The following is a 12,467-nucleotide window of genomic DNA, read 5'->3' on the forward strand; positions in this document are numbered from 1 at the left end:
ACAATGATGGCAAAGATTTATACATTTCAATAAATTCACTCAGAAATTTTTTATTGTCCATTTTACTTTTCCGCGCACGTCTGTTCCGTTCAGAAATTACTACGATTATGAGCTATTTCGCCATACACGCACGAACAGTTCGCGCAAATGTTCGCCAAAAATTAAAATATTTTGATGTTTGGCGAACATTTGCGCGAACTGGCAAACACCACCATACACGACAGAAAGGTCGCAGAAACATGACATAACGGGAATGTTCGCGGAAATGTTCGTGTCGTGTATTTGGCGCTTAAGGTCATAACCGTATCGTAGCCAACCAATTGGGTTTTGGTTTACCATCGTAACGATAAACAGCTGATTACGTTAGGGATACGACATACGGCACCAATGACTCCCGCATAAAGCACAGGGTGCAGTAGAAAATTGGGCACCAGAAATCATTAGCAGAAGATTGCGCATTCAGGAGTCCAAAATTGATTCGTTCTGCGCAAAGACGTCACACTTGACTGTTTGAGCGAATGAAAGTAAGAGAGAAAAAAACAATAGCTTAAGGTAAATGACGTAAAAATTGCCCATAAAAAACAGCTGATCTTTTGTTTACATGCGCAATGCGCAATCTTGTAATTGTGATTTGTGATTGGGCACAAATCACACAAGAAGATTGCGCATTGCGCATGTAAACAGTAGATCAGCTGTTATTTATGAAGTATGAATTGACTCTTTTCCTTTAGCTCTTTTTTTTCTCACTCTTTTTTTTATTCGCTCAAGAGTCAACTATGGCGTAGATGCGCAGAACGAAGTAAATTTTGAACTCCTGAATGCTCAATCTGGTTAGGTGATTTGTGAGCATTGGGTAGATACACCGAAAAACGCGTAAAATGTTAGCCCTTAAACTCTTCGCGCAAATTCACTCCGAAGATTTTAGGGTTTTCCCAATGTTAATTCGGATAGTTCCGGTGAATAGCACCATCAGGGTACTAGCCAGGCATCCTCCTTCAAGGGGGGACTTGGAGTCACAAGAGCCTCACTGGTTAATAAACATGATGAATAGGTGATATTGACAATATGGTTGGAGAAACTAAGCTGGTAGACCCATACAAGGTTTGCGCTAACAAGCCCTTGAATCCCTCAATGACGCTTAGCAGTCTACATGATTCTAGCTCTTGCAATGAAGCGAAACAGTTTTCTTTTGGGATATCTTACACCAACTGAAAACACCGAGGTAGTTGCAGTGATCATCTAATTAATTTTCTCACTGTAGACCCCAGCTGCTATTGCAGTGCTCAACTCACAAAATATGGTCGGAAGGGCACGTGTCTGCAAAAATAATTGACTGGACCTTATAAGTGCGCCTTGGGGCTAATAAATCGACCACCTACCAGATTTTCACAATACGTCATATCATGTAAAAGACCCAAACCGGAGATGGTGAAGGCCGCCCTGAGGCAAGGTTTTCAGTGCGAGTTTAAACTCCAGTAAATGTTTACTGGAGGTTAACCTTGCCCCATTTGGTCGATAACATACAATGTTACTGCTTATCTCAGCTTAAGCGGTCGAAGTAGCAGGGTTAAACTCTAATCAACTTTAATTGTAGTTTTAAAGCCCTGGCAAAGTTGACGTATCCATATCCGTATGAAACAACTGATCCAACCAACCTTATTGAAATCAATGTAATTGGTCAATGGTGCCATACCATAACGCCCTAGCCTTAACCATACTATAGCCAACAAATTAAAATAAAATGAAGAGCGCGATTACCTCCGATTAGATTTAAGGCAGAGCTTCTCTTCCAATTTGCGTCGGGCTCCTTTTAATTTTTCCTTTATCAATACAATTTGATCACTCCTTGTGACTAAATACTGAGTTTTTAATAAGAACTTTCTAATCTTGAATTGTAATTTTTTAAATTTGAATTGGAATTTCTGATTTTAAATTCTAATTTTCTGAGCTTGAATTGAAATTTTCTGAATTTAAATTGGGAGTTTTGAACTTTATAAAATTCTGAACTTGAATTGTAAATTTCTGAACTTAAACTGGAAAATGTGTAGAATTTGTTCATAATTAACGCCTTTTTTAAATGCCTTATCTTAGACTATTTCAAGTAATGACCTATCTCAGAACTTGCTTCAAAAACGCCCTTCCTCAGCACAAATTCAATAAATTTTGAGATCAGATAGAGCGTTTATGAAATGATTCTAACATATCTAGAAAACGTTTTCATATGCCTAAATATACAACAAATCATCAATAGATAATCAACGCGTTTACATATGTTCCATCACTGGGAATTAGTTTTTTTTCTGCTAAATTTTAAAGTTTATCTTTTATTTTGCTGCCAATTAGGGATTACACTCTAGAGGTGGAACTTTTTTTATTCGCGTCTCTAAAATTTGTTCATAACTACCGATTATCGAAGGGAAAATTTGTATATTTAAATAATTAACGATTAGCGACCCGATTCTGAGCGTTACCGGTAAAATAGTACCCAGAACATTATGTAACCGAAAATCGTTACCAGTTCTTTTATTCGCGATTCTGGCCAAAGTGGTAACGCTGTCATCACCGAAAAACTCACCAATATCTGTGGTGAAATTTAAAAGTTGGTTTTCTTCGCTTTACCCATGGCGAAACGATACAGTGGCAGCATGCGGCAGCTGAATATAAACTTTTTTATTTGATTTGATACATCAACTTCCGGCGCAGTACGATTTTGACATTTGTCCATCGAATTTACAAAAACAAAGTACATGGCATTTTTATTTATGTTTGTAGGTATGTCACCATGCTGCCACCTTGTATGGTTCCGCTTTGGCTTTACCGAAAATGTGTCACTCGTAGGTACGAGGTTAGCGAATAAACGAGTAGGTGTGTATATATGTACATACATGCATACGTTTTTACATAGCTATATTGGAATTTATTCTGTGAAAGTACATAATGTAAACAAATATATAAAGTATACCAAGAGGCAACACTTTTTTTTACTAATATCCTTACTTATTTGCGCTTACAATTCTTTATTTTTCAGTTTTGCCTTTTTCTAAACAACAGCTGTTGAGTGGTTATTACGATGTAACCACCTACTTTTGTGGGTAATAATACTATGTTCAAACAGAAAAATAAATTGAGGCTATTTCGATTTAACTTGAGTGGTGTTCATACAACTCTATTTAGCTTACACAATAGAAATTTTATAGCTGGTTGGCTCATCTCTACAGTAAGAACATATCTTTGTTGAGACTGTCAAAATGTGCGTGTTGGTATTATACTAATTTCACACAGACGGCTTATTGAATAATAAAGGCAGTTTTCTACATTAAGTCGCTTATTGAACTCAATCTTCCCTACAAAATTCGAATCTATAATTATTTCATCGAATGCCTAATGAAGTCAACAGCACAAAGCAACTCTGTTGGCCGCGTTCCGCTTCTTAGTTTTTGGTGTGTTCAGTGCTTAAAAATGTCATTTGTCAAAGTAAATGTCATTGTCTGCATGGCGGAACGATACAAGGTGGCCACATCGAACAGCTGATTATAACCTTTTTTATTTGATTTGATACATCAACTACGATTTTGACATTTGTCCATCGAATTTACAAGAACATGGAATTTTTTTTGTTTGTAGGTATGTCACCATGCTCCCACCTTGTGTCGTTCCGCCATGATTGTCTGTCTCATCCTTCATACTAAAAAAATTTACGATTTCATTAGCAGGTGAAATGAGATCATTAAGTTTCTGTGTGAAAACAGTATTAGGTGCATGGAATAAAATGAAACATAAAACTTTGAAATTTTTGTGTGTTGTAAGAAAATGTGTTCAATGTTTTGGTTTCATTTTGATTTTGCCATCTTCTTTTGAAATGAAAGACATAAAATCAGCTGATGAGATGAGCCAACCATATAGTTCAGCCATGCGTAACTGTCTTTTAATATACTCAATAAACACACTTTACAATGTTGCATTTGCAGTTTGAAACAATTTATTACGCAATTTTTTTTAAATTGGCAATTTATTATATGGCAAATTGCGTAATAAATTGCCCAAATAGTATAAATTGCCAATTTGGTGTGTGTTTGAACCTAGTATAAAAAATTATCCGACTACTTTTGCGGGTAGAATACCAAAAGGGTGTAAAAGTTTCCACATGATTTCGTTACCGTGGTGAAGAATGTTGTTACCACACTAGAATCGGGGCGTAGGAGTTAAGTGCGAAAATGAAGATAATCTCGTTATATGTAAACGAAGTCTTGGGCATGGTCGATTAACCAGGTGAAGTAAGCCGTCAATTGTCTCGCTCTAAATTCTTCTTTGTTCTGTCATTCGGCTATTTGAAAATTCTTCACCAATGATGTCCCCGACAAAGTGTGATTTTTTGGATTTTTCAGGAGTAAAATATGCCACTTTTAGTACTTTTTTCACATAAACTATTAGATGAATATCGATGACCTTTACTGGATTTAATTACAGAAAATCAACATTTATGGTATCTAAGGTGTTGGCTTCCATAAGTAAGGCCGTGCTAAACTAATACTTCCATATTTTTGATATTATCATTATATACATATGTTTGATTTGTTCCAAAAAAATTTAAACAGGTCTTTGTTAAAACAAACTATTTGCATTGATGTCATGACGCGTCATATTCAAACAAAGATCTTCCCCTGTACAGAGCTACTGAAGACTTTCGAAAAATGTTTTTCTCATTCGTACAAGAACCCTAAAATTGTCATATACCTAATTTTGAAAAAAAACTTCGCCTAAACAGTGGTGTTCTAAATATACAAAAAATTGTAACTCACTGTTGCTGTTTGGCCCTAAAAATCAGAACACGAAGATGAGAGGAATGTTACACTTAAGGATTGTAATTTAGAATATATAAATTCAGCTCGTTTCGGATCAGCATCTTATGGTTCTAGGCCGAATGCCACTGGGCTAGTCTATCCCCTGATATATTTTGGTAAATAATAACTTGGTAACATTAGTAATACATCATGAATTCAACTGTCAAGAATTTTTTGGGGATCTTCTGATTAAGTTTGCTATTATATTGTGACGAATATTAGCAACACTAAGGGATACTATCATCTCTAAGCCGATGCTAAGCAGTGACTTGTATGCACATCATTAAATCAGTCATTATATCTACCCATATGTCCTTACGAGCAGCGGAGAAGAGACGCACAAACACATGCATATATCTTATCCGAGATGCTCACAAAAGAAGGCAATAATTTGTGCAAGTATTACTCACGTATACACGCGTATATGAGAAGCTATAAACGTAGTTGTGGCTGGTGATTTTGTAGCTGATAACTAACTAGTAAATTCTAGAATAGAAAAGCTTAGAAGTATGCAACGAGGAAACCAGACAGTATAAAAGGCAGCAACAGTAGAGGCACGACAATCAGTTTGATTTAAGACGCTATATGGCGAGCAAAGAAGTGTTATTTTGAAAGTGGTCTCATAAAGGCCATTTTGCATTATTTAATAGTGGAGTTATTTATTCAACAGTTTAGTGATTCGAACGTTAGCAGAAGGTTGCAAATAAGAGGAATTGCACTAAATTCGTTACAATTGGTGTCAGAAGAGGAATTGTTGAATAAATTCTGAAGATTTCGAGTGCAACAAGGACATGGCAAAGTGGAGTGAATTGAAGATCCAGCAATTGAAGGAGTTGGAGAGCCGTGGATTGAATACAACCGGCAATAAACTCGAACTTCAGGCAAGACTACGAGAGGCAATGGAAGCAGAAGGAATTAACGTGGAAGAGTATGTCTTTCATCTTGATGGCGACGAGACAGCAACAAAAATTGAGGAGAAAAACGAAACACCGCAAACAATGGCGAACACAGACTTGAACACAATATTAGCTGCAATATCTGCACAAACGTCGACAGTAACATCCAAGATGGAAGCACAGAAGGCACGCATATCCGAAATGTCGTCGCAAATGTCATCTCAGCTGGAATCGCAGGAGAACCGTATAAGAGCGAAGATTGAAGCACAGGAAACACACATTTCATCACAGCTGGAAGAACAAAAGACATATATGGCAACTCAACTGAAAGAACAAGAGACACGCATAACAGTACAACTGGAAGCACAAGAGGCGCGTATATCATCAAAACTCGAAGCGCGCATGGACGAAAAAATAATGCAGTTTGAAGAAAAATTCGAGGCAGAGGTGGATGCTTTGAGAGGTCGTATACAGGAATTGCAACTTAATCGCCCGGCTGCTTAAGCGAGTAATATGAAGGTAAAAACTCCTTCTTTGGACTGTTCTGTTCCTTTCCAGGTCTTCAAGCTACAGTTTGAGAAGACCGCAGCAGTGAACAACTGGAATGCGGAAGATAAAGTTGCTGCACTGTTCGTGGCATTGAAAGGGCCTGCAGCGGAAATCTTACAGACGATTCCAGAGTACGAACGGAACAGTTATGAAGCATTGATGGCCGCTGTCGAGAGACGTTATGGAAGCGAGCATAGAAAACAGATATACCAAATTAAGTTGTAAAACCGTTACCAAAAAGCAAATGAGACATCGCAGGAGTTTGCTTCGGCTGTTGAAAGATTGACTCATCTTGCAAATGCGGACGCACCCGTAGAATACACTGAAAGGGTAAAGATTCACAGCTTTATAAACGGCATACGTGACGTCGAAACGAAGCGAGCCACATACGCGAACCCAAAGCTGAAACGGTATCCCATGCACTAACTCAGGAAACGGCCTCACTTTTGAGTAAGCCAGCGTACAAAGCCCATCGTGTGGAAGTAGAAAGGCCAGACTTCTCCATGGACTTGGTTATACTCGCCCGTGACCGTACGCAACCTTGCTCCAGGTAACGGTTTTACTCTCCTGTTGACCAAATCAGATAGAATTAAGGAATGAGATGCGCCCGTATCTAAAGTAAGTACACGTTCTTTGCCATCCACATTCCCTCTGACGGTAAGACTGCTCGATTTTCTTCCAATTTGCGACACAGATATCCCAGGACATTCAATAGCTGGAGCTAGATCTCGATCTCTACATCTTACTCGCTCTTGCTCATCCCCTCCAGCTTTGTTATTAAGACCACCCATGCTATTGAAATCACTACGATCAAGATCGCAATGACGTGCAATGTGACCGGGTTTACCACATTTGAAGCATTTGATAACTCCTTTCACTCCGCTTTTGCGATCCTTTCAGCGCCTCCAATATTGTGTTCACCCAGTCTGGCCTTTCTACTTCCACACGGGCTTTGTACGCTGGCTTACTCAAAAGTGAGGCAGTTTCCTGAGTTAGTGCATGGAATACCGTTTCGGCTTTGGGTTCGCGTATATGGCTCGCTTCGTTTCGACGTCCCGTATGCCGTTTATAAAGCTCTGAATCTTTACCCTTTCAGTGTATTCTACGAGTGCGTCCGCATTTGCAAGATGAGCCAATCTTTCAACATCCGAAGCAAACTCCTGCAATGTCTCATTTGCTTTTTGGTAACGGTTTTGCAACTCAATTTGGTATATCTGTTTTCTATGCTCGCTTCCATAACGTCTCTCGACAGCGGCCATCAATGCTTCATAACTGTTCCGTTCGTACTCTGGAATCGTCTGTAAGATTTCCGCTGCAGGCCCTTTCAATGCCACGAACAGTGCAGCAACTTTATCTTCCGCATTCCAGTTGTTCACTGCTGCGGTCTTCTCAAACTGTAGCTTGAAGACCTGGAAAGGAACAGAACCGTCAAGTCTTAATTGGGAAGGTCATGGTTCTACACAAACTCCTTGTGGCGGAGATTGTTGATGAAGTCATATTGGGAGTGGACTTCTTAGTTGACCATGACATCAGGATCGATATGCGGAGAAGGATTATGCGCTATGAGAACCAAGATGTGCCACTTAACTTCAGTTTGGAAAAAGGGTTCAGCAGTAATCGAGTGCTAGTGAAAGAGATTCGACAATAACCACAAAAGTCAAAGGCAGCAGATCGGACAAAGGTTGATGGAACGAATGGGCCAAAGAAATCAAAGCCAAAGGTACCTGTGAGAAAAAAACTGGCATTGACAAGCCCTAAGTGACGCACTAAAACGACTGAAAGAATTTTCCAAAAAGAATGCAAGGGTGGTTTCAAGCCAGCGCGTACTACTGTTGTGAAACGTCAAGACGATACTGATGATGCAAAGTCAATCCGTCAAGATCAAGCTTTGCGAAGTAGTTCTTCATTGGCCAAACAACATAGTGCGAGGGAACGATCCAGGAAAATGAGTAGTAAGATGAAACGCAGGTACGATGAGAACAATAATTCGGAAGGTTTCTTGGAGGGAGACTTGGTACTGTTATAAAAACCTCACCGGCAGAAAGGTGTTCCATCCAAATTTCGATGCAGTTGGGAAGGCCCATACAAAGTTGTGAAGAAGATCAGTGATACCATCTACCGCATACAAACCATTGGGAAACCACGAAGTAGAAGAGTGGTACATTTGGAGATGATAGCGGCGTTTAGATCAGGAAATTTGTCATATCGGGACGATCAGACTTAGGTGGAGGGCAGTGTGACGAATATTAGCAACACTAAGGGATACTATCGTCTCTAAGCCGATGCTAAGCAGTGACTTGTATGCACATCATTAAATCAATCATTATGTCTACCCATATGTCCATACGAGCATCGGAGAAGAGACGCACAAACACATGCATATATCTTATCTGAGATGCTCACAAAAGAAGGCAATAATTTGTGCAAGTATTACTCACGTATACACGCGCATATGAGAAGCTATAAACGTAGTTGTGGCTGGTGATTTTGTAGCTGATAACTAACTAGTAAATTCTAGAATAGAAAAGCCTAGAAGTATGCAACGAGGAAACCAGCCAATATAAAAGGCAGCAACAATAGAGACAAGACAATCAGTTCGATTTAAGACGCTATCTGGCGAGCAATAGAAGTGTTATTTTGAAAGTAGTCTAATAAAGGCCATTTTGCATTATTGAATAGTGGAGTTATTTATTCAACAGTTTAGTTATTCGAACGTTAGCAGAAGGTTGCAAATAAGAGGAATTGCACTAAATTCGTTACAATATATTAGAAGAGCATATATTTTAATCCCGACTCTCAACGACAAATCAATAAAGCAGATGAACATGTCAATGAATTTTAAGGGACGGAAACACAATTAAGGCTATCACGATGACTTCCAAGTGTGACTTTATAAATTTAATAACTAAAACTTTTCATCGAACCCGAAACCCATTTAAGTTCCGCGAAAGGCAGAAAAGTTTAACTAATTAACCGACGTACATATGTACTTTATATGAATAATACGTTTCTTTTATGTCCGGGTTTTCAATGAAAGTTTCAACTGCAGTTTAAATTGAGATCAGTTAAAGTGGCCAAATTGAATTTTTTATTTTTATTCGATCCTAAAAGTAATGTTAACTCGCACTGGTCCTTTGTATTCAATTTTGCATTGGCGTTAGGTGGCACTGATATGCTGAAAAAAGCAATTTCTGTAATGGCTTTCGTAGCAAGGTATTTATTTTTCTACTCCTATTTTTTCAAAGCGGGTAAAAATTTTACCCTCTTCTGACCGTCGAAAATACATCACTACCGTTTCAGATATCGTACATCTTCTGTCTTTTTTTATTTACTTCACCTGGTGATTCCGCCATGGTCTTGAGGCCACAGCTGAGATGGGGTGATATTACTCGTTTCCTATAAAGGTGTAGGATTGCTTCTACAGTTTGGAAAAAAGTTATTAATTTTTTGTTTCAATTTGTTATTTATTTATATTTTTTGAAAATAAAAATACACACGCGTGCTTTTTTCTCTACAACTTTCTGCTATTTTCGCGCTATGCGGTTATTTAATTTTTGCAAACAAATATTTCTTGTTATTTGTTTTAGATTTATTTTGTTCGTTTTTTATATAACTTAAAATAAGACTTTTAAATATTATTTATGTATGTATATTGTATAGTATTTAGTTGATAGTATAAAAGTTAAAAAACAAACATAAATAACTGAAGTAAAATGTTTTACGATTGTTTAAAAAAAAACTTAATAAATTAGAGGAATTATAAAAATTAAAATAAAAAACAAAATGAGCAGTGAAGCGTCACGGCTTCGAATAAAATAATATGTGTTGAGCTATAGTTTTGTTGATTGCATTTTGTATTTTTTTTTTTTTTTGTTAAAAATTTTTCAGCTAACGTGAGTGAATCCCCCAAATATTTTTTTTGTAACTTATTGAAAATATGGAAATTCATAACTGCACTAAAACTAAATGGAAGCTGGTTACCAAAATTAATGGGATTGTCAACTTTTTACTTATTGATTTGATGCATTTTATTTTGAACTAGTTATTGTATGTAATTTGGAGAGGAAGCTACCCATCATAGAATTTTTATGAAAAAAACCTTGTCTTAGCAAGAGTTAGGGAAATTGGTTAAAAAATAGTGTTTATATTTAAGCGGTCCATATACTGGGTTTAACATATTTCAGAATTTTGAGCCAAATGCCCAGATAGGGCACCCTTGAATCAACATTCTCGAAACAGCCACCGACCGCTTAGTCGATATAACTAGACAATTTTTTGGACTTTGTTGTTTACACAAATTAATTAATTAGATTATATTTACTAAAATCAGCAGTTTTGTCTAAATGTTCTCGAAAACTATGCAGCAATTTATTTGCAGTAACTTTAGTGTGAACAGTGCATTGAAACAAATTTATAAATTGAACTTAAGTTATATTTACAAAGTTAGATAAAAGTTGAGACGAGTTAATGCATTGTTGCTATTTTCGTTTGAGCTTATTTGATAATATTATATTGTTAGCAAACATATTCGGGGAATTCCAAGTTTTTATATAAACTCGATGATTCAAATCCATATTGAATCCATTAACTTTATTAACAATACTGCATGTCTCAATTCTATCTCTCTCTCAATTCTCTATTGTAATACACTCAGTTATTGGAAGCATTAAAAAATTGTTTAAATTCGCGCAATAGAAAATTAATAATGTGAATCAGAAATAAACATGTTTTTGTTATTGGTTTAATTTAAAGAAAAAAACAATTTTTGTTGTTATATCGGCCTACTGATTTTAAGATCGCGGGTTCGAATCGAGCTCAAGGCCTAACAATAATTTTTTATCATTATTATTGTTATGATAAATTTTTTCTTAATTGAAAAAATTTTTAAATTAGAATAGAAGAAAGAAAAAATTTTAGACAACTGCCAAAGCTCGTTGTATAGATCCATTTCGGGAACTGCTAAATTCCTTCATCGGCAACGTTTAGGCGCCGCTGCTATAACCATTCAGCCATCACAGCGGTTTTTTGTTTGTCTTCATTAATCCTACTTCTATTCTGGTTCGTGCCAATTGATATTCACAACACTGCGACACCTGTTGCAGAATGGATGTGAAAATTGGACTTGTTTGATGGCAATACCGCCATAGTGTCATATTTTATTGACACTTTTTCCCGTGCTCTGGGATGTATTAACAATTTTTGTTGTTATATCGGCCTACTGATTTTAAGATCGCGGGTTCGAATCGAGCTCAAGGCCTAACAATAATTTTTTATCATTATTATTGTTATGATAAATTTTTTCTTAATTGAAAAAATTTTTAAATTAGAATAGAAGAAAGAAAAAATTTTAGACAACTGCCAAAGCTCGTTGTATAGATCCATTTCGGGAACTGCTAAATTCCTTCATCGGCAACGTTTAGGCGCCGCTGCTATAACCATTCAGCCATCACAGCGGTTTTTTGTTTGTCTTCATTAATCCTACTTCTATTCTGGTTCGTGCCAATTGATATTCACAACACTGCGACACCTGTTGCAGAATGGATGTGAAAATTGGACTTGTTTGATGGCAATACCGCCATAGTGTCATATTTTATTGACACTTTTTCCCCGTGCTCTGGGATGTATTAACAATTTTTGTTGTTATATCGGCCTACTGATTTTAAGATCGCGGGTTCGAATCGAGCTCAAGGCCTAACAATAATTTTTTATCATTATTATTGTTATGATAAATTTTTTCTTAATTGAAAAAATTTTTAAATTAGAATAGAAGAAAGAAAAAATTTTAGACAACTGCCAAAGCTCGTTGTATAGATCCATTTCGGGAACTGCTAAATTCCTTCATCGGCAACGTTTAGGCGCCGCTGCTATAACCATTCAGCCATCACAGCGGTTTTTTGTTTGTCTTCATTAATCCTACTTCTATTCTGGTTCGTGCCAATTGATATTCACAACACTGCGACACCTGTTGCAGAATGGATGTGAAAATTGGACTTGTTTGATGGCAATACCGCCATAGTGTCATATTTTATTGACACTTTTTCCCCGTGCTCTGGGATGTATTAACAATTTTTGTTGTTATATCGGCCTACTGATTTTAAGATCGCGGGTTCGAATCGAGCTCAAGGCCTAACAATAATTTTTTATCATTATTATTGTTATGATAAATTTTTTCTTAATTGAA

This window comes from Eurosta solidaginis, chromosome 3 (assembly GCF_040869045.1).
Source record: "Eurosta solidaginis isolate ZX-2024a chromosome 3, ASM4086904v1, whole genome shotgun sequence".
Lineage (NCBI taxonomy): Eukaryota > Metazoa > Arthropoda > Insecta > Diptera > Tephritidae > Eurosta > Eurosta solidaginis.